A 12,306-nucleotide genomic window follows, 5' to 3' on the forward strand; every position below is an offset into this window, starting at 1 on the left:
ACATAGAAGATAGGAGCAGGAGTAGGCCATTCGGCCCCTCGAGCCTGCTCCGCCATTCAATGAGATCATGGCTGATCATCCAAATTCAGTACCCTGTCCCTGCCTTCTCTCCATATCCCTTGATCCCTTTAGCCTTAAGAAATATATCCAACTCCTTCTTGAATATATTTAATGAATTGGCCTCAACTGCCTTCTGTGGTAGAGAGTTCCACAGGTTCACCACTCTCTGGGTGAAGAAATTCCTCCTCATCTCAGTCCAAAATGGCTTACCCCTTATCTTTAGATTATGACCCCTAGTTCTGGACTCCCCGGCCATCGGGAACATCCTTCCTGCATCTAGTCTGTCCAGGCCTGACAGAATTTTATAGGTTTCGATGAGATCCCCTCTCAATCTTCTAAACTCCAGTGAGTATAAGCCCAATCGAACCAATCTCTCCTCATACGTCATTCCTGCCATCCCAGGTATCAGCCTGGTGAATCTTCGCTGCACTCCTTCCATGGCAAGAATATCCTTCCTCAGATAAGGCGACCAAAACTGCACACAGCACTCAAGGTGCGGTCTCACCAAGGCCCTGTACAATTGCAGCAAGACATCCTTGTTCCTGCACTCGAACCCTCTCGCTACGAAGGCCAACATTCCATTTGCCTTCTTAACCGCCTGCTGCACCTGCATGCTTACCTTCGGCGACTGGTGCACAAGAACACCCAGGTCTCTTTGCACTTCCCCTTCTCCCAATCTATTGCCATTCAAATAATAAGCTACCTTCCTGTTTTTGCCACCAAAGTGGATAACCTCACATTTATCCACATTATAGTGCATTTGCCATGTTTCTGCCCAATCACCCAACCTGTCCAAATCGTACTGGAGTTTCACGACATCCTCCTCACAGCACACCCTCCCACCCAGCTTTGTGTCATCTGCAAATCTGGAGATATTACATCCAATTCCCTTGTCCAGATCATTAATATATATCGTGAACAGCTGGGGTCCTAGGACCGATCCCCGCGGTACCCCACTAGTCACTGCCTGCCACTCGGAAAATGACCCGTTTATTCCAACTCTATGCTTTCTATCTGCCAACCAGTTCTTTATCCAAGTCAAAACCTTGCCCCCAATCCCATGTGCCTTAATTTTGCATGCTAATCTCTTATGCGGGACCTTATCGAAAGCCTTCTGAAAGTCCAAATACACCACATCCACTGGTTCTCCCTTATCTATTTTACCAGTTACATCCTCAAAAAATTCCAGTAGATTAGTCAAGCACGATTTACCTTTTGTAAATCCATGTTGACTTTGTCCGATCCTGTCACTGCTTTCCAAGTGCTCTGCTATTACATCTTTTATAATGGACTCTAGCATTTTCCCCACTACCGATGTCAGGCTTACCGGTCTATAATTCCCTGCTTTTTCTCTACCACCTTTTTTGAATAGTGGGGTAACATTAGCTACCCTCCAATCCATGGGTACTGTTCCAGAGTCTATCGAGTTCTGGAAGATGACCAGCAATGCATCTACTATTTCCAGGGCCACTTCCTTAAGTACCCTAGGATGTAGATTATCAGGCCCTGGGGATTTATAGGCGTTCAATCCAGTCAACTTCCCCAACACCATTTCCTTACAAATACTGATTTCTTTCAGTTCCTCCCTCTCATTAGTCCCTATGTTCCCCGACATCTCTGGGAGGTTATTTGTGTCCTCCTTTGTGAAGACAGAACCAAAATATGTATTTAGTTGGTCTGCCATTTCTTTGTTCCCCATTATAAATTCCCCTGATTCTGACTGTAAGGGCCCTACGCTTGACTTCACCAATCTTTTTCTCTTCACATATCTATAAAAGCTTTTACAGTCAGTTTTTGTGTTCCCTGCCAGCTTACTTTCATAAGCTATTTTCCCCCTCTTAATTAATCCCTTGGTCCTCCTTTGCTGAATCCTAAACTGCTCCCAATCCTCAGGTTTGCTGCTTTTTTTGGCCAATTTATATGTCCTCTCTTTGGATCTTATGTTATCCCTAATTTCCCTTGTTAGCCACGGTTGAGTCACCTTTTTTGATTTATTTTTATGCCAGACTGGGATAAACAAATTCTGTAGTTCATCCATGCAATCTTTGAATGTTTGCCATTGCCTATCCACCATCAATCCTTTGAGTGACATTACCCAATCAATCCTACCCAGCTCACGTCTCATACCATCATAGTTCCCTTTATTTAAATTCAGGACCTTAGTCTCTGAGTCAACTACTTCACTCTCCATCTTAATGAAGAATTCTATCATATTATGATTGCTCCGACCCAAGGGGCCTCGCACAACAAGATTGCTAATTAATCCTTTCTCATTGCATAATATCCAGTCTAAGATGGCCTGATCCCTAGTTGGTTCTTTGACATATTGGTCCAAGAAACCATCCCGTATACACTCCAGGAATTCCTCCTCCACAGTATTGTTACTAATTTGGTCAGCCCAATCTATATGTAGATTAAAGTCACCCATGATGACTGCTGTGCCCTTATTGCACACATCTCTAATTTCCCTTTTAATGCCATCCCCAACCTCTGCATTACTGTTTGGGGGTCTATACACCACTCCCACTAACGTTTTCTGCCCCTTGGTATTTCTCAGTTCTACCCATACAGATTCCACATCATCAGAGCCAATATCTTTCCTTACAATTGTGTTAATCCCTTCTTTAACCAGCAATGCTACCCCACCTCCTTTTCCTTTTTGCCTATCTTTCCTGAATATTGAATACCCCTGTATGTTGAGTTCCCAGCTGAGGTCACCCTGGAGCCATGTTTCCGTAATCCCAATCATATCATATTCATCTACCTCTATTTGCGCTGCTAATTCATCCACCTTATTACGAATGCTCCTCGCACTAAGACACAAAGGGGGAGAAATTCGGTTGATAGCGCTACCGATTAACGCCTAAAGAGGCCGAGAAGTGGGGCGCAAGCCAATTTCCGGGCGGGCGCAAGGCGCCTAGCACCTCGCCCCATATTGAGCATGCATTTAGCGCTGGCGCTAAATCTTAGCGCCCGCTCATGGGCGCAGGCTGATTATGACGTCATTTGAGTGTGCAACGCCTTTTGGGTGCCCCAGACCGGAAATTCAGTGGCGCCCCCCTCCGTAGCGCCTGGCGCTAATAGTGACAGCTTACCTGGGCCTTACCAAGTCGCTCTCGGGCTGGAGGAGCGTTATTTAAAGGGGACTGGTGTGGTTTAAAAGCAGCAGCCATTTTTGGATCACAACTTCCTCGAGAGCTACAAAGAGTTGCTGAGCTGCACACTGAGAGCCATTTGACCACTGAGCCAGTGCAGGCAGATGATCTTCAGCCTTCTGACCATCACCTTGCTGTTGGTGAGCCTTGACAATGAGGAACCTTCCTGTGGGCTGCATTGGAGGGGAACGTCCTGCTGCTGAATCATCTGGAAAGGGCACTGAGACGCAGGGAGAGGGGGGCGGGCATGGCCAGATGGAGGAGGGCCAACAGACGTCGCCACAGCAGACCTTACGCTGGCAGGGTTATCCGACAGCAGTTTTCCTACATGAACCTGCCGGAGGAGCAGTGTGTTAGAAGGCTGCGATTTGAAAGGAGGTGGTGACTGAGCTGTGCCAGCTGCTTCAGCCAGATCTGCAGCCTCAGATAAGGTGCAGGACATCTCTGTCGGTGGCTGAAAAGATGGCTGCTGGCCTGAACTTCTACGCGAGCGGCTCTTCTCAGGCTGCGCATCAGAGGCTGATCAGAAGTAGCTTCTAGGCCCCTCTCACAGAATGCTTGCTGCCATTCCAAGAACAGGAATTGGCAACAGCAAGGGCCTAGAAATTCGATGCAGAAATTAGAAATGCAGACCTACAGTGCTTGGCCTTCACGTTGGGTGTGACAGAGCTCCAACCCGGTACGGCACATATTCCCAGGACCATCTAACTTTTTAATTGAGACACCTAGAGGAAAGAGACACGGCTCATAGGACAGGAAGCCAACAGTTGGTAAAAGTAAGTGAGGAAATAAATCAAGAAGTAAGGGCCAAAATTCAAGCCTACATTTTGTTGTACTGCACTTGTGCACTAACAATGACAATAAAAGTTGATTTGATTTGATTTGGGTGTTCCACTAGTCTTCCACCATAACTTGTACCAGGTCTCCGCCCTTTCTGGGAGTTTCCTATTTGCCTTGTTCGGAGTGCAACCTTGGTCCACCCCTTACAATGCAAATGATGGCAAAGGGTTGAACCAGGAGTAGAGAATCCCTATGCCGGGAGTGCTAATTACTTTTGGCTAAGTCAGGACTGATGTGCCTCAATAATTCCGAGACTCGATGTTAGCGAAACAAAACAAGGCTTTTATTAACTTAGAAGGTAACACATAGTGGAGAGAGGTATCTTCCATCCGGAGGGCTGCAGTACTGGATATGAGGCCAGACTGAGCTTGCTTACATAGGGGCCAGGTATGGGCGGAGCCCTACACACAACACATTCCAATATACAATACAATGGTGAGGAAACGGAACTGGGGGAAGGGAAATGAAACTGAAACCGACCACAGTCACAGGCAGTGATGAATGGAATATTTCATCACATTCACCCCTTCTATAGATTTAGTCTGTTCGGGGGTTTGATAGTCCTCTGCGACCGACGTGGCTGTTGCGGTGCCGCGGGTGTCGGCTGGGTGTCCCCGGTAGCCTCCTGGGTCTCTGCCGGGGGTGCCGCCAGGGTTGTTGAAGGGGTAGTTGGTGGGGTGCCGTTGGTCGATGTTCTTCCGGGGGTGATGAAAGAGTAGTGGGTGGGTAAGAGTTGCTGCGATCGTTGTCGCTGCTATCGCCGTGGTTGTTGTCGTTACCGGCTGGGGCGACGTCTTTTATGGACACGGTGTCCTCCCTTCCGTCGGCGTGCCGGACATATGCGTATTGGGGGTTGGCGTGGAGTAAGTACACTGGCTCCACGAGAGGGTCCGTCTTGTGGCCCCTCACATGCCTTCGCACGAATACCGGACCTGGGGTGGAGAGCCATGACGGCATGGATACGCCTGAGGTGGATTTCCGGGGAAAGACAAACATTCGTTCATGAGGCGTGGCATTAGTGGCAGTACACAATAGCGACCGTATCGAATGGAGCACATCCGAGAGGACTTCCTGCCAGCGGGAGAAAGGGAGGCCCTTGGTCCTTAGAGCTAGAGTGACTGCTTTCCATACTGTCCCGTTCTCTCGCTCCACTTGGCCGTTACCCCGGGGGTTGTAGCTGGTGGTACGGCTCGTGGCGATCCCCCTGGACAGCATGTACTGGCGTAGCTCTTCACTCATGAAGGACGCCCCCCTATCCGTATGGATGTAGCTCGGCATACCGAACAGGCAGAACAGGCTGTTGAGGCATTTAATGACCATGGTGCTGGTCATGTCTGGGCAGGGGAAGGCGAATGGGAACCGGGAGTATTCGTCCACAATGTTCAGGAAGTAAACATTGCGGTCGACGGACGGGAGGGGGCCCTTGAAATCTAAGCTGAGCCGCTCAAAGGGCCGTGTGGCTTTGATTAAGTGGGCTCTATCTGGGCGGTAGAACCGAGGCTTGCACTCAGCGCAAGTGCGGCAGTTCCTGGTCAGAGACCGAACTTCCTCAATCGAGTAGGGTAAGTTACGGGACTTTATGAAGTGGAACAGCCGCGTGACCCCTGGGTGGCAGAGGTCGTTGTGGAGGGTCTGTAGCCGATCCCCGGTGGCGCTGGCACACATCCCTCGTGAGAGGGCGTCAGGGGATTCGTTAAGGGCCCCTGGCCGGTAAATGATGTCATACTCGAAGGTGGAGAGCTCGATCCGCCACCTAAGAATCTTATCATTTTTAATCTTCCCCCTCTGTTTATTATTGAACATAAACGCTACCGACCGCTGGTCGGTAAGTAGGGTGAAGCGTTTGCCGGCTAGGTAGTGGCGCCAGTGGCGCACTGCCTCCACGATGGCTTGGGCCTCCTTTTCCACGGACGAGTGTCTGATCTCGGGCCCTTGGAGGGTCCTCGAGAAGAAAGCTACGGGCCGCCCCGCCTGGTTGAGGGTGGCCGCCAAGGCGAAGTCAGACGCATCACTTTCCACTTGAAATGGAGTGTTCTCGTCCACTGCCTGTAGCGTGGCCCGCTCAATATCCTGCTTAATGCTTTTGAAGGCGGCGTGGGCCTCAGCAGAGAGCGGAAAAGAGGATGCTTTCAAGAGGGGGCGGGCTTTGTCGGAGTAGTTGGGGACCCATTGGGAATAATAGGAAAATAACCCCAGGCACCTTTTCAGGGCTTTGGGAGTGTTGGGCAGGGGCAGCTCCCGTAGGGGGTGCAATCGGTCGGGGTCTAGTCCGATTTCCCCATTCTCCACCACGCTGCCTAGTATGCAGAGGCGCGTGGTGTTGAAAACGCACTTGTCCTCGTTGTAGGTGAGGTTGAGTTTTTGTGCGGTTTCCAGGAACCTCTCGAGGTTCGAGTCGTGATCCTGCTGGTTGTGACCGCAGATGGTGACGTTGTCGAGGTAGGGGAAGGTTGCCTGCAAGTGGTGGTCATCGACCATGCGGTCCATCTCCCTCTGGAAGACCGAGACCCCATTCGTCACCCCAAAGGGGACTCTGAGGAATTGGTAGAGGCGTCCGTTCGCCTCGAAGGCGGTGTACGGGCGGTCCTCTGGTCTGATAGGGAGCTGGTGGTACGCTGACTTAAGGTCGATGGTGGAGAACACCCGGTATTGGGCGATTTGGTTCACCATTTCTGATATGCGGGGTAGCGGGTAGGCGTCTAGTTGGGTGTACCTGTTGATCGTTTGACTATAGTCGATCACCATCCGTTTCTTCTCGCTACCCCTTACCACTACCACTTGGGCGCGCCACGGGCTGTTGCTGCGTTCAATAATGCGCTCTTTCAGGAGCCTGTCTACCTCGGTCGCGATAAACCGCCTGTCCTCCCAGCTGTACCTCCTGCTTTTGGTCGCTATTGGCCGGCAGTTAGGGGTAAGGTTCGCGAATAGCGAAGGCGGCTTTACCTTCAGGGTAGCCAGACCGCACACTGTGAGGGGCGGCTGGGACCCACCGTACTTGAGCGTGATGCTTTGGTGGTTGCACTGGAAATCCAGGCCCAAGATCACGCTCGCACATAGATTCTTCATGATTAATACTTTTAAATTATCATATACAGTTCCGTTAACGGACAATTGTACCGTGCAGTAACCCAGAATGGTCGATGTCTGGGTTTTGTCAGCCATAGAGATGGTACCCTGAGTAGGGACCACCTTTAGGGAGAGTTGTTGTGCCAGTTCAGGGTGGATAAAACTCTCCGTGCTTCCACTGTCAATTAAACATTTAACCCTGCACCCGTTTACCTCAATGTCCACCATTGATTTGGATAGCGGGTGCGGCCTGGTCTGGTCCACTGTGACCGATGCCACTGTAGGGCCCTGATCGAGACAAGATGGCGTCCACGCTGTCTGCTCATAAGATGGCGGACCCCACGAGGTCGGGCAAGATGGCGTCCAAGATGGCCGCTCCCACGGCGCGTACGCGGCGGTGGCGGGTTTTCCGGCGGTTGGTTTTCCGGCGGGGTTCCCTCTGCACACCTTCCCGAAGTGCCCCTTCTTACCGCACTTAAAGCAGGTGGTGCCTTTCGCCGGGCACAGGTTTCTGGTGTGCTTTGGCTGCCCGCAGAAGTAGCAGTTGGGTCCCCGACGCGTCGCGGCTGTCGTAGGGCTTCTGGGGGGAGAGCGGGGCCCCGACGGTGTCGGGCTGCCGGGCGGGGAAGATGCCTTCCAAGATGGCGGCGCCCTTGGTGCACACGTGGCGGCGTGGACGGCGCGGGCTGAAGAGTAGGTGTCCGAGTTTCTCTGGGCCACATCCAGGGATTGCGCGGTGTCCGCAGCCTGTTTCAGGTCCAATCCCGTTTTTTCCAGCAGTCTTTGCCGGATGTAAGTGGAGCTGAGGCCTGTGATAAAGGCATCGCGAACAAGCTCGTCAGTGTACACTGCGGCTTTTACATCTCGGCACTTGCAGTCTTTGCCAAGCATTTTCAGGGTGCCTAGGAACTCCTCCACCGATTCCCCAGGTCGCTGTGCGCGAGTAGCGAGCAGATGCCTAGCATACACCTCATTCGTAGGCTGCTGGTAATGCGCCTTTAAGATGTCGCAGGCGGCCAGGTACGTGTCGGCGTCTTGGATGAGGGGGTAAACCCGGTGGTTTACCCAATTCCGCAGAATTCCGAGTTTCATACTCGCAGCGTTCGTAGCGTCTTTGACGGCTGCGGAATTGTCCAGGAAGAATTCCATACACATAAACCAGTGTCCGAAGCGTGCTGATGCGTCCGGAGCATGCTGATCCAAATCCAAACGTTCGGGTTTCAGGAGTTGATCCATTGTGTTGAAAAATAAGTTAATAAAATTGTTGTGCCTCAATAATTCCGAGACTCGATGTTAGCGAAACAGAACAAGGCTTTTATTAACTTAGAAGGTAACACGTAGTGGAGAGAGGTATCTTCCATCCGGAGGGCTGCAGTACTGGATATGAGGCCAGACTGAGCTTGTTTACATAGGGGCCAGGTATGGGCGGAGCCCTACACACAACACATTCCAATATACAATACAATGGTGAGGAAACGGAACTGGGGGGAGGGAAATGAAACTGAAACCGACCACAGTCACAGGCAGTGATGAATGGAATATTTCATCACAAGGACCCAATGTATCAGTGGAGGATGGGATGTCTAGTGAGGTGATGAGTGCGTGCATCCATGTGGGCACATATGCCCAGACCCGCAAAGATATCCAAAATTTAAAACAATTCATCAAGATTGGCCTCCTTGCTCAAGAAGTCAAGAAGAACCTGGCCGGGGTAGGTGGGGCCTAGTGAAGGCTGGCCATTGAAGATTCTGGCTATAGTGGGTAGCAGGTGACAGAGATATGCTTGTAGTAGCGCTTGCACCTGCCTGCTTCATGCCAATTAGGTGCCCACCCACTGGCCCTGCAAATTCCAATGAGGTCAGTGCTGGGAGGCATCAGCGAGTGTGATCTTGGTGTAACCACTGGGATTGTGTCCCGAAGAATTCAGCTCCTTTGTCCATGTTTGGACCAAGGCTGTAATGAGGTCAGGAGCCGAGTGGTCTTGGCGGAACCCAAACTGGGCATCAGTGAGCAGGTTATTGGTGAGTAAGTGCCACTTGATAGCACTGTCGATGACACCTTTCATCACTTTGCTGATGATTGAGAGTAGACTGATGGGGGTAATTGGCCGGGTTGGATTTGTCCTGCTTTTTGTGGACAGGACATACCTGGGCAGTTTCCCACATTGTCAGATAGATGCCAGTGTTGTAGCTGTACTGGAACAGCTTGGTTAGAGGAGCGGCTAGTTCTGGAGCACAAGTCTTCAGCATGACAGCCGGTATGTTGTCAGGGCCCATAGCCTTTGCTGTATCCAGTGCGCTCAGCCGTTTCTTGATATCACGTGGAGTGAATCGAATTGGCTGAAGAATGGCTTCTGTGGCGGTGGGGACCTCAGGAGTAGGCCGATATGGATCATCCACTCGGCACTTCTGGCTGAAGATGGTTGTAAACGCTTCAGCCTTGTCTTTTGCACTCACGTGCTGGGCTCCGCCATCATTGAGGATGGGGATATTCATGGAGCCTCCTCCTCCTGTTAGTTGTTTAATGGTCCACCACCATTCACGACTGGATGTGGAAGGACTGCAGAGCTTTGATCTGATCCGTTGATTGTGGGATCGCTTAGCCCTGTCTATAGCATGCTGCTTCCACTTATTAGCATGCATGTAGTCCTGTGTTGCAGCTTCCCCAGGTTGGCACCTCATTTTTAGATACACCTGGTGCTGCTCCTGGCGTGCTCTTCTATACTCCTTATTGAACCAGGGTTGGTCCCCTGGCTTGATGGCAATGGTAGAGTGAGTTATATGCCGGGCCATGAGGTTACAGATTGTGGTGGAATACAATTCTGTTGCTGCTGATGGCCCACAGTGCCTCATGGATGCCCAGTTTTGAGCTGCTAGATCTGTTCTGAATCTATCCTATTTAGCACGGTGGTAGTGCCACACAACACGATGGAGGGTGTCCTCAGTGTGAAAATAGGACTTCGTCTCCACAATGACTGTGCGGTGGTCACTGCTACCAATACTGTCATGGACAGATGCATCTGCGACAGGAAGATTGGTGAGGACGAGGTCAAGTAGGTTTTTCCCTTGTGTTGGCTCTCACCACCTGTCACAGGTCCAGGTCCAGACCGGCAGTTACGTCCTTCAGGACTCAGCCAGTAGTGGTGCTACCGAGCCACTTTTGGTGATGGACATTGAAGTCCCCCACCCAGAGTACATTCTGTGCCCTTGCTACTCTCAGTGCTTCTTCCAAGTGGTGTTCAACATGGAGGAGTACTGATTCATCAGCTGAGGGAGGGCGGTAGGTGGTAATCAGCAGGAGGTTTCCTTGCCCATGCTTGACCTGAAGCTATGAGACTTCATGGGGTCCGGAGTCAATGTTGAGGATGCCCAGGGCCACTCCTTCCCGACTGTATACCACCACCCCTGGTGGGACAGGGCATACCCAGGGATGGTGATGGAGGAGTTTGGGACTTTGGCTGAAAGGTATGATTCTGTGAGTACAGGTAGACTACCCTTTATCCGAACTTCCGAAAACCGAAACCCTCTAAAAACCGAAGGTTTTTTCGTTCAGCGTAAGTCCAGCGTAAGTCGTGCGCACGACCCCCCGCCGACCCCCCGCCGACTTACGCTGAGCGTCAGCGTAAGCCGTGCACACGACCCCCCGCGGACCCCTGCCGGCCCCGACCCCCGCCGACCCCAACCGTAAGTCGGCGGGGGTCGGGGTCCGCGGGGGGGTCGGCGGGGGTCGGGGCTGGCGGGGGTCCGCGGGGGTCCGCGGGGGGGGTCGTGCGCACGACCCCCCGCCGACCCCCCCACGGACCCCCGCCGACCCACCTTCCGAAATCCGAAATTCTCCGAAAACCGAAACACGGCTGGTCCCGAGGATTTCGGATAAAGGATAGTCTACCTGTATGACTATGTCAGGCTGTTGCTTGACTCGTCTGTGTGACAGCTCTCCCAATTTTGGCACAAGTCCCCAGATGTTGGTGAGGAGGACTTTGCAGGGTGTACCGTTGCCGAGGTCGATGCCGGGTGGTCCGTCCGGTTTCATTTTTATTATTGTGTTTCATAGCGGTTTGTTACAACTGAGTCGCTTGCTAGGCCATTTCAGAGGGCAGTTAAGAGTCAACCACATTGCTGTGGGTCTGGAGTCACATATAGGCCAGACCAGGTAAGGACAGCAGATTTCCTTCCCTGAAGGGACATTAGTGAACCAAATGGGTTTTATGAAAATCCGATAGTTTCCTGGTTACCATTACTGATACTAGTAATTATTCCAAATTTATTTAATTAACTGAATTTAAATTCCCCAGCTGGTGGGATTTGAACTCCCATCTCTAGATCATTAGTCCCGGCCTCTGGATTACTAGCACAGTGACATTACCACTCCGCTACCGTTCCCTTGAAATGGTGTGATCTGTTTTGATTTCAACACAATGAGAATGAAGAGGATTTATACTGTTTAAAATACAATGCAAATAGAATGTTTGCCTTCCATCCATAAGGTCACAGGTTGCTGCCTGTCTTGAATCTGTCCATCCTGCTCAGTGGAGTGGGATACGTGGTGGTGAAAAAACATAAAACACAAATATTATTGAATAGATATAGCCCCTCCTTTTCTAAGCAGCACTGTTGGTTTATGCCTCTCTTCTAATTAGCCTGTTTGCAGTTTTGCTAAATGTTTTCAATTATATGTTCATGTGAACTGCAATAGAGAGGATATTTCAGATGCACCTAGCATTTAGATCCTGACATCTTTGAAGTTTCTATCTTATTTTTTTTTAAGAAACCGTCTGGTATGCTTAGTTGAAACCAGAAAACTTGAGCACACAAAACCCAGTAAGTCACAAAGGTCCTCAGGTGGACAACTGCATGGAACTAAATGAACAGCTGCACTGGCCTCACTACACCAGCTGGACTTGGATGTTACAGATACATTCGGCTGCTGTAAAAGTAGAGATGTTGGAACCACAGGGCCACCAAGAAATGTGAAAGTCACGGAATCGCTTGACTGCAAGAAATTTTATGGATGAATCTATCGCCAAGAAAATCAAATGGATAATTAAAATGAATTTGAACTGAAGAGGTATTGTTCTGCTCCTGTGACACGGAGTCTACTTCACTGCATTTAATGGGGGAGGGGCAGACCCTGAAAATACCTCGAAAGCCGAATGGTGGTAGTCTATTAATCTATTTATCTTACT

The 12,306-nt window shown here is 50.7% G+C and overlaps 1 protein-coding gene across 6 annotated transcripts in view; it reads left to right on the top strand.

Annotated features, from left to right (window-relative positions):
- Positions 1-12,306, top strand: part of LOC147115185 (V-type proton ATPase subunit C 1-A-like) — a 233,102-nt gene that overhangs the window by 53,407 nt on the left and 167,389 nt on the right. For 2 of the 6 annotated variants that reach the window (XM_085993512.1, XM_085993511.1), the window contains exon 3: positions 11,889-12,188. The exons of the other annotated variants lie outside the window; for them this stretch is intronic. The gene's annotated coding sequence lies outside the window, so the exon portion shown is untranslated. The remainder of the gene's footprint in view (positions 1-11,888; positions 12,189-12,306) is intronic. 6 annotated transcript variants of the gene reach the window in all.

Source organism: Somniosus microcephalus, chromosome 7 (genome assembly GCF_052327205.1).
Source record: "Somniosus microcephalus isolate GS21.2 chromosome 7, FLI_Smic_1.0, whole genome shotgun sequence".
Taxonomy (NCBI): Eukaryota; Metazoa; Chordata; class Chondrichthyes; order Squaliformes; family Somniosidae; genus Somniosus; species Somniosus microcephalus.